The following is an 11,322-nucleotide window of genomic DNA, read 5'->3' on the forward strand; positions in this document are numbered from 1 at the left end:
TGCTTAGTCCAGAAATGAAATCTTCAAACTTCAAGATATTTTTGCATTTTGTTTTGTTGACATTTTTTTGATTTTTTTTTTGATGTTGTCCTTAGTGTGGATATCTTTGACCAGCTGTCGAGTAAGCTAGTCAGATATGCGTAGGTACCCGGTACATATGCAAGGGATCTATTAAAACATTGCAAACTTCAATGGGCAGCATTGGCTTTCGGTTACAGTTGTAATGTTTGTTCTGGCTTCCACGAAGTTTTGACTCTCTTTCGATCTCTTCCAATGTACGAGCACTTTTGTCAACATTAGTCAAGGACCATTCTACCGATATATCCCAGAATTTGGAGCTGGGGCATTTGCACCAGCAGCATGGGAAATCACTAGAACAAGAACCTATTTCCATTACTTCATTTAGAAGTTTAAGATCAGCACATAACCTGTATTGCAGATGGATCCGTTTCTCGAACACAGTTATTACTTCCACTCTTTGAATAGTCGAAATAATATCAGCAAAAATTGGTTGCATTTAATCATATTTTTCGCGTACCTTTGCCAGTGCAAGAACAAAATCTGGTGATCTACATGAATCCTTGACCAGGCTGAAGCCAACATTTGTAACACTGTTCCTAGAACCGAATGATGAGGTACCGTCCCCTGTTATTTTCACACACACAACATCCCCATCTTCAAATTGACACGTTCTGTTGAAAGATTGCAATGCCCTTACTAATTTTTGTTCCAATGGTTGACAGACAGCTTGTAGTTCAGGAAACACTGTGACGGTAAACAAATTGTTGATCTCTGCTGCACGTGATCTTATGGAGTATAGTGAGGGGAGTTTTACGCCGCTTGAAAGTACAAGCTCTTGGTAGGATACATCATATATAAATGGCGGTCTTTCACAAAAAGCATTTGATCTATCAATGGATTACATGTTGTTGTTACATGTATGTCAGTGAACTCGGAATTTATTTCAACTGTGTTCCCATATCGATCTGAAACTGTCATCTGTTTTGGACAAAGACCATCGTTCAAGAGAAGGTCCCAGGCAAATTGCGTGTCTGTTGACAACAACTTTCTCTTTCTGCTTAGCCAATTTTTGCTGTATGATGTCTTTCTGGGAACTTTTCTTGTTTGTGACACTCTCTTCTTCATGAGCCTGGTCATCAACACATTTACCCTTTTTGTGCAGGCCTTGGTAATTCTTTTGAGTTTACGTGTTTCAGCATTGGCTTTTTCTGCTGTTTCTTTTGCAAGTTTCCTGCGTTTTGCCTCACTTTCAAAATCATGTTGGATTTTTCTTTCGGATCCACCTAGTGTTAGCTTGTATACGGAATTTGACCATTTTTCTCTTAAGAGTTGGAGTTGTTTCCCCTCGCTCTTTGTAGCCTTTTTAAACTGTGTTGCGAGTCTTTAATTTTGGATAAGAGCTTTGGGAGCGTCAGTTTCACATCTACATATTTGGTATCAATCCCATTACTTTTGCAAAGTTTCTCAAACGCTGACTCTGAACATTCTTCTGACTATATATATAGGTGGTTTAGTCGTTGTTGTGTCATTGTTGACCTCAGGTATGTTTTCAATCAGCGAAGCGCAGAAAAAGTACGCTCCGATTCCGCGTTTGACATTGGAACTGTGAAATATATACGGAGAAGCCTGTCCACCTGAGAAAGCATGGATTGCGTTGATGGATCTTTGTTGAACATCTCGACAATGGTACCAAATTTAGTCACAGTCTTGATGTTCAGAGACTTAGGCAGTTTCTCATTAAAGACCCTGATGGCATCCGGAAGCATAGATAAGTGAAGTTTCAGGCGATTGAAATCGATTTCGTCTGCATACATGTCTACGAGGGTTAAGGGTGACAGTACCAATGATTCAATGTCTTGCAATACCGAAAGCGAATTTTGGTCAAAACGTCTTTCGATCTCGTTAAGCAAAAGATCCAACAACTGGTAGTTTTGCTGACGAAAGTATTGCTGAGGAGTGGTCCATTGATGGGGAGATTCACCGTCATCAATGCGTTTTGGCAGAACTGTTGGCCTTCTGGGAAGGCGGGGCTGATCGGTAAGGCCATCTGAGGACTCCAAGGCTTTACTATAAAGCGTGTTAAACGCTTCGTCGGAACGGATACGCCTGTACGTTTGTAGAAGTGCATCACGTGATGAAGACACTTCTCCTGCTGTAATGTTACGGCTCTGGAGAACCCTGGCTACCTCTTCGGCTGGCGCAAACACTTCCTTACTTGTTGTTAGTCCGAGGTATGTATCAAATCTTTCCTAAAGAGCAATTAATCCTGGAACCTCCTTTTTGGCCTCTGTGTTGCTGGGTTCTTGGTGAATTAAGTCAAGCGTTTCCATAATGTTTGCCTAGTTGATGAGCATAGATTCAATCGATGCTGTTCTGGCAGTCCATCTGGTGGGGCATAACGGTTTCAGAGAGGTAGTCTTCCTGTTTCCAAGGTTTTCACTTTCATCATCATGTAGCTGTGACCTAATCTGGTTGAATAAAGCGAGGCGTTTCGGGGATGCGCGAATGAGGTTGCAGATGTCTTGTGTTGCTGACAGGGCGTTTTTGATAAGTAGGCATGCACTTCCAGCTTCTTGTAACACAAGATTGAGGCTGTGGTTCATACAGTGAGTAGTGAGAATATTTGGATTAGCGTTAAAGCCATTTGCTCGTGGCCAGAAACATCCCTGGTTTCATCTATTACAAGTCCACAAATGTTCTGTTCTTTGTGTGACAGCAAAGGTTCTTTTCTAGAGGTTGGATGTAATTTATTTACTCCGAATTAACACCACAAAAAAAAAGGGTTGGTATTAGCACAAATCTTCAACAACAAGGATTCTTCTAGCCTCAGAACTTTGGTGAAACGAGCATGGAACAAGAGTGAATAAATGACTGTGTGTGAACTGCCTTGCATCAACTGAAAGAATGGCTAGATAAGCCACATGTCTCAAAAGTGGGTACCACAGGAAGTGCTTTGTTGTCTACCTAATGAATTATTCATGATCCACACTTAAAGAGGAAACAGCTATTTCTGTGCTCAATGAAGCAAGTTAAAAGAATAAGAAATTACACAATTAAGAAGCTGCTTTAAACATAAAAGAAATAGCCAGATAGTAAAAACATAAAAAGTCATGTCACAATTCTCCACTGCTTGCGCGTTGGGTCCCACACCAATTACAAGTGTAGGCTAACCAAGTAGGCATTTTCCAAACAACTGAATTCAAAACAAACAAAACAGTTTTTTTCTATTATCTTTTGGTCTATTCGCATGACTAAATTCTTTGGATATAGTCTCAAAACACCAAGTGCCTAAGTCGTCTATCTACAGTTCTTTGATGTGGCCATCGTAGCATTGTGGGTACACTGTAGACCAACCCGCTTGTAGCCTTCCTCCCAGACGTTCAAGAAGCATCTCTCCCAAACCAGCAAGGGCTTGGCTGAACTGCGCGAAGTCCGGCTGAACAGATGTTACTTGAGTTTCCGTGTGGTTGCTGGTGACACGGATTGCTGACTCCGGTAGATGATGCCGATTGGAGTGTTGGCCTGCTGTTGTACGGGTGGATCTTCTCGGTTCCGCTGTGTCAATGCTGTCTGATGGAGACTGGGAAACTGAAGCGCTTTCAGTCTCCACTGCTTCGTCCCGATGTTGGGGCTCGGCCAGCATCGCTGGTAGGGTGCTGGTACTTGGTCCCACTGGATCAGAAGCATCTGAAGGAGACTGGGACACTGAAGGGGCTCTCAGTCTCCACTGCTTCGTCCGGATGATGGGGCTCGGCTATCATCGCTGGTAAGGTACTGGTACTCGGTCCCACTGGCTCACGGTTATCTGAGGGAGACTGGGACACTGAAGGGCTCTCAGTCTCCACTGCTTCGTTGAAGCTATGTGGTTCTGACATCTCTGCTGGCATGGTGGTTTCCTGTGGGGGACTCAGGGCAGTAGTACCTGGGGTCTCCACTGCTTCGTCAGAAGCCTGGGGATCATCCGCCATCGTTTCACCATCCGCCATGGGTTCACCTGGTTCACTGGAACTCTGGGATGGGACTGTTGTTGGCTGGGTATCCGCCTCCTTCACCAAGACCATGACATCCAGCAGTGATGAAGATTCCTCTTCGTCAGCAACCTGACTCCTGTTGGTTGTTTCTCCTCCATCTTTGTGGTCTTCTCTCTGGCCAGTGGCTACTTCAGCGTCATGGTCTTGATGTTCGACAGGCATCAGTTCGTCTTCGCTGGCGTCTGCATTCTGATCGTGAGTGGCTCCATCTTCTGGATCTGGAGCCTCACCTGGGAGCTCATTGTCTGAGGCCTCTGATGTAGAGTCGCCCTCTGGAACAAACTCTCCCGTATCTAATACCTCTGTCCTTGTTACTCGCTTCCTTGGGCCTGTGCCATCAGCCAGTTGTACTTCGTACACGTTGTCATGTGGTCGTGCTGTAACCTTGTAGGGTGTTGCCTGCCAGTGGTCACCAATCTTGTTGCTCCCTGGAATACGATTCCTCAGCAGTACCCGGGTTCCCACTGCGATGCCCTTATCGTTGACTCTCTCCTCATTACGCTTACACCTTGCCTCACTCCTCTCCAGCTGTCTCTTTCTGGCAACCTCTGCAGCAGCTTGCAGTCTCTGCTGGTGTTGTTCCACCCATGAATCACAACCTAGTGGTTTGTCGGCATCTGCAGCTGGGTTTAGAAGAAGATCAATCGGGAGTGTGGGTTCTTGCCCCATGAAGACAAGGAAGGGGGACAAGCCGGTAGATGAGTGCGGGGTGCAATTGTACACGAACACGAGCTCTCGAATGTGTTGGGGCCATCTGCGTTTTTGCCCGGGTGGCAGTGTGCGGAGACGGTCATGGAGCGTGCGGTTGAACCGCTCACACTGACCGTTCCCCTGCGGATGATACGCCGTGGTCCTACTCTTTTGGATGCCGTAGACACCACACAGATCCTTGACAAGTTGCGATTCAAAATTTCGCCCTTGGTCGCTGTGGATACGGCGGGGAACCCCAAATTTTTGAGACCACTCTTCAACAAGGACCTTGGCCACGGTCGACGCCTTCTGATCTCGACACGGAACAGCCTGCGAGAATTTACTGAAAACGTCAGTCATGACCAACACATTCTCTCTTCCGTCAGTCGCTTTTTCCAGAATGGTGAAATCGATTGCCAAGATGTCGAGTGGGCGCTCAGCCAGTAACCTTCCCATGGATGGCCTAACTGCAGGGGTTGGTGCTTTGGACACGGTGCACCTCTCGCATTTCTGACACCACTTCTCTACGGCTGTGGCCATTCCCGGCCAGAAACACCTCTTCCTGATGAGCGCAAGAGTGCGCTCTCGTCCTTGATGACCTGCCTGATTGTGGAGTGTATCCATCACCATCGGCTGGAGTTCAGCAGGGAGAAGCAACTGATAACTGTCGCCCTCGACTGGGTCGTGAAACCAAACGTACAAGACTTCGCCACGGACTTCGATTTGATCCCATCTCTTGATAAGAGCTCTCAGGTGCACTAGATTCATGCTTCAGCTGCCGACTCCCAGGTTTACCTCCTCGTCTCCACAATGTGTAGAACCGTGATATCAATGGATCACTCTGTTGTAGCCGTGCTAGATCTTCATGAGAATAACTGGTATGGTTGAGGTAGCAGATGGAGCCGCAGTAGCCATGGTCATGCGTGTACAGTCACTCCACTGGTTGCCGTCCCGGGTTGGACATTATGCATTGCAGTGGACTGGGTCACGAGCTGGAGGGTGTCTTCTGCATGACTTTCTGCCGGCTGAGCGCATCTGCATTTGCATTAGATTTTCCTGATCGATACTTTATCTGGATATCGAACTAATAACCTTCAAACTAATAACCATTTGATTTTACCCTCCAATGATTTAAAAGCAGACCTGTACATTTCGAACAACAGTTCATTTATCACATCATGTGACATGTACGCTTTCTTAACCAACCAGGTTTTAATTTGCACTTGTCTTCCCGATCATTTGAAAAACGGTCAAGTAACTGCATCACCGTGCTCAAGTTGCTTTCGTCGTCTGTGTGCCCCCTTATTGCAAGTCCCTGCCTTGCCAAATATTGCAAGCATTGTATTTGGGCGAGCAGGCATTTTCGATTGTTTATCTGAGCTTGATTCACTTGTCGTTGAATTTGTGGATTCACTCCCCTGGTATCTCGCAATAAATATGACATAACCTTATAGTCACACTCCTTGTGAAAAGCTGAAGTTTGATGCATGTCTAATTTAGATGGACATTCTTTCCAGTTATTCATACCTGTAGAAATGAAGGCATTTTCTCCACACTTAGAAAAAGACACAAGCTTCTTTGCGGTGGCAAAGCGGCATACGGAGCAAAATGCCTTCTTTTTCGTTTTGCAAGTATAACCAGGGTCTGTCCTTGTACCAGCTCTCCTTGAAATACCTTGATCTCGAACCAAATATTCGTTTTGTCTCCTCTTTGCACTGGTAATCGGTTTGGTTTGGGAGATATGGTGCAACAAAGCAACGGACATTCATCTGGCTTCAAGGAGGTATCGCCTGCTCCAGTTCCTGCTTTCATATACAACGACAAAGAGAGAGATTTATGTACCAAAATGTGTTTTAAAAAAGTTCATCAAAAAGAACATTGTGGTTTCATTTTGCTTGCCAGATTCTGAAAAAGAATGGCATACCCCATAGCTACACACCCAATCCTTGACAATCACTGCTACAAAAAGCTGCTAAAAGTTCAAGGGAAATTTGCATTCTGTTATATATTAATAAACAATAACAACTAATTTTGATGATAAGCAAGAGCTGTGTTTTTTGGGGGTGAAGATCATCACATCATGAGGCGGAAATAAGAACCACTGACCTGATATTGTAGTGTTTTCTGGTGATTGTCCTATTGAACTCGAGGGTGAGCGAGAGGTGTTCATGGTTGGAGGTGGTGCCGTCTTTGGGGTAGAGGTGTTCGTGGTCGCAGGTGGTGCCATCTTTGGGGTAGAGGTGTTCGTGGTTGGAGGTGGTGCCGTCTCTGAGGGAGAGGTGTTTCGTGGTTGAAGGTGGTGCCGTCTCTGAGGGAGAGGTCTTCGTGGTCGGAGGTGGTGTTGTCTTCGAGGGAGAGGTGTTCGTGGTTGGAGGTGGTGCCGTCTTTTGGGTAGAGGTGTTCGTGGTTGGAGGTGGTGACGTCTTTAGGGGTAGAGGTGTTCGTGGTTGGAGGTGGTGCCGTCTCTGAGGGAAGGTGTTCGTAGTCGGAGTCGGTGCCGTCTTCGAGGGAGAGGTGTTCGTGGTTGAAGGTTGTGCCGTCTCTGAGGGAGAGGTGTTCGTGGTCGGAGGTGGTGCTGTCTTCGAGGGAGAGGTGTTTGTGGTTGGAGGTGGTGCTGTCTTTGGGGTAGAGGTGATCATGGTTGGAGGTGGTGCTGGCTTTGGGGTAGAGGTGTTCGTGGTTGGAGGTGGTGCCGTCTCTGAGGTGGAGGTGTTCATGGTTGGAGGTGGTGCCGTCTCTGAGGGAGAGGTGTTCGTGGTCGGAGGTGGTGCCGGCCATGCCCCCCCCCCCCCCCCAGTGGCAAAAGTGGGCAGGGGGGGGGGCCAGTGGCCCCCATGCCCCCCCCCCCCCCCCCCCCCCCCCCCCCCCCCCCCCCCCCCCCCGGTTCCGCCGCCGGTGACCATGGGGTCTCCACTAGAATATCACTCGCGTCTGCATCTGTGCCCTCATCTTCAATGTCTGGGCGGGGCATGAAAAGCACAGTTGTCAAATGACAAGTTTTTTGTTATTTTATTATATGAGGTACATTGAACACAAACTTATGTATTCTAACCATAATGTAGAGTATCTCAAGGCTAAGAAAACATAGATAGGTACCACCCTGTGTGTCTTAGGACATGGAAAAGAACTTTAATGTGAACTTTTTTGTATACTATGAAAGTTTTTCTCACCTTTTTGAATGTAATATTTCTTGGAAGAGAAGTCAGTGGACTGGCAGTAGGCATATTCCACTCCCAAAAGCTCTTCTTCTGCAGGGTCGTCATAGTTGTCTGGGGTGACCATTGGTGCAGAAAAAGTGGGTTCAAACAAATGGTCCTTCCCAAACAAGATCTCTGCATGCTGGTTGAGTCTTTGAATTTGTCGTGGATCGACACATGAAGTCAGTCGTCCTCGCCCTCCAGCAACCTTCAGTTCTTCCATGCGGTTATTCCATTGCACGGCAAAGGAGATGAGATATACCTGGAAGATAAGAGGGACAGAAAATGAATCATCACATTAGAATACATGTTTTCAAAATGAAATGTTATCATACCTATCATAATGCACTTTATAATGAATGTATTCTAATTTGATTGACAGTACAAAGGAGTGAAAGAACGAAGGAGTCAATACAATTTCAACTGTACGCATTACTATGTCACTCAATTTACGTTTTCTTACTCACTCAGGGTTTTTTACTTTACTTTACTTTACTTTACTTTATTTCATCTCAAGGCATAAAAGAATACAGTTTGTACTTAGAATTTACTATGATTCATGCATTTGTAGAATATAACGATAAGAATAACATTTGAATAACACCACCTAGAGATGCAGGGGACCCACAAAAAGCAAAGCTTGTCGAGTGTGAGTCCCCTGAACATAAACAACAAAGAAGATACAGGATGACAAGAACGATTATAAACAAAGACAGTATGAAAGCTAAACAAAAAACATACATACACAAAAATAACGTAACATAATACAAATTAAAGGTAAATTTTAAATGAAAATGAAAATGATAATAAGCTACGCGAAAGCCACAATATGACAAACAATAACAAATGGGTGAATTTTACAGGGAAATGAATTTATAAAATAAAATAAAAGGTTCCAAAACAAGCAAAGATAATACGCAAGGAGCATGCAAGAAAGCCACACCAACAAGATATAAAATAATACAAAATAATACAAAACCGTGATCTATGAAGATAAACAGGTAGTACGAAGGATTTAGAAGGAATGTTGCAGAACAGTATTGACAAGAAAAGACAATTTGATAAGAGATGAAATTCTGAGGTCATGAACTGGAGTACTTGTTGAGAAGAATCTGTTTAAAGTTGGTTTTGAAAATAGAAATAGATAACGATTTTTTTTATTGTATTGTCTAGGGAGTTCCACAATTTTGGCCCTTCAAATTAAACACCTTTTTGGCTAGAGCTGTCCGTACAAAAGGTAAATGAAATTCGGTGGCCTGTCGAGTAAAATATCTATGAAAGTCCCTATTTCTGTTAAACATGGACGAAATGCTGTTCGGTAGATCATTTTTTGTTAATTGAAACATGAAGATAGCGAGTTGGAAATGGTATATGTGGTTTACCTTGAGTGTGTTATCTAGTAGAAAAAGCGGGTCAGAGTGAGCTAGATAGCTGGTATGATTTGTAATTCTTAGGGCCTTTTTTGGAGTAAAACTAGTCGATTCATTGATTTTTTAATACAGTTCCCCAAGCTAAGATTCAGTAATTAACATATGACAATATTAAAGTATTGTACAGGGATAAAAGGATATATTTGGGAATATAAAACTTGAGCCTGTTGATAATACCAATGTTTCTAGAAATAGTTTTACATTATATAATCGATGTGGTTATTCCAAGTTAATTTATTATCAATATATAAACCAAGAAATTTAGTGCAATCTGTTACAGTAATCTTGTTGTTATCGATGAAAATATCCCTTGGTAATGAACGTAAAGAACTGAACAACATACACTTAGTCTTTTTGACATTTAAGGAAAGTTTGTTTGCTTTTATCCAGTCTGATATCGGAACAAGGTCAGTATTAACAACGTCAATCAAATCATTAATATTTTTGTTACTATAGAATAAATTTGAATCATCGGCCAATAAGATACACGACAAATGTTTTGAGACATTAACTAGGCCATTTATATAAACAAGAAATAGTAATGGTCCAAGAATAGATCCTTGAGGAACCCCACGTGTCAAGGAGCGTATATTAGAAGGAGTGTCATTAACTAATACATATTGCTTTCTGTAGGATAGATAACTGTGGAACCAAGCAAGAGGGACTCCTCTGATGCCGTAGTAATTAAGCTTGTATAACAATACATTATGATCTAAGGTGTCAAAAGCTTTTGAAAAATCAAGCAAAATACCAAGGGTGTGTTCTGAATTGTCTAGACCTGTCACAACCTTATTAATGAGATTAAGAACGGCATAAGTAGTTGAATGTTTGCACTAAACCCAAACTGGAAATTTGACATGATATCGTATTTACGTAAGAAATCAAGAGTACGTACATAAACAATTCTTTCAAAAATTTTCGAAAAACACGGTAATATTGAAATTGGCCTGTAGTTGCTTACTTGGTCAGTATCTGAAGCTTTGTCAATAGGAATAACTTTTGCTATCTTCAGGTTGTCTGGCACAATACCAGTTGATAAAGAAATGTTAATAATGTATGAAAGAGGTTCTCCAATTACGGAAACAGTATTGTTTAGAACAAAGGAAGTGATTGAATCAAAACCACTGCTAGCTTTATTTGGCAAATTCTTGATAATATCAGCACTTTCTTTCTTAGTGGCTGGTTGAAAAAAATATTTAAAATGTGGGTTAGGATGAGCGAGATAATCAGAGAATTGTGTTTTGCATTGAAGAATATTTTTAGCAAGATTTGGGCCTATTTTTAGCAAGATTTGGGCCTATGTTTGCAAAAAAAATATTAAAACTCTCGGCCATAATTTGGAGGTCATCAGTTAAATTTCCATTAACAGTGATGTCAGGAATTTTCGTAGAAGGAGGTTTTTTTTTTTAATAACCCGGTTTATAATTTTTCAAGTATTCTTAATATTTGTTTTTTCTTTTTCAAATTGAGAGCAATAATACTTCTTCTTAGCTGTTCGTAAAACACTGGTTAGAATATTTTTGTATTTAATATAGTTCGCATGATTTATTTCATTATGTTTAGAAAGGAATTTATAATACAGTCTATTTTTAAGTTGTATTGATCTCAGAAGGGATATTGTTACCCAGGGAGATTTAGGATTGGCTTTGTTTTTCTTTTTATTTCTAAGTGGGACATTTTTGTCGTGATGTTTATTAAATATATTTGTAAAATTGTTAAAAGCAACATTAGGATCTTGGGTATTAAATACAGGGGACCAGTCGGCTAAATTCAAATCACCTGTTAAGTTTTCTAAATTATCCTTAGTATAATAACGAGAACTGACATTCTTAGTGATCTTAGGGTGAGCATTGATCATTGGTATCGAAGTTAAAATAGGAAAATGGTCAGTAATATCTGCAGTTAATATAACAGAGTCTGGTATGGGTAGAATGTTGGTGTAAATGTTCTCAA

This window comes from Patiria miniata, unplaced genomic scaffold, assembly GCF_015706575.1.
Source record: "Patiria miniata isolate m_02_andy unplaced genomic scaffold, ASM1570657v1 HiC_scaffold_6, whole genome shotgun sequence".
NCBI classification, from domain to species: domain Eukaryota; kingdom Metazoa; phylum Echinodermata; class Asteroidea; order Valvatida; family Asterinidae; genus Patiria; species Patiria miniata.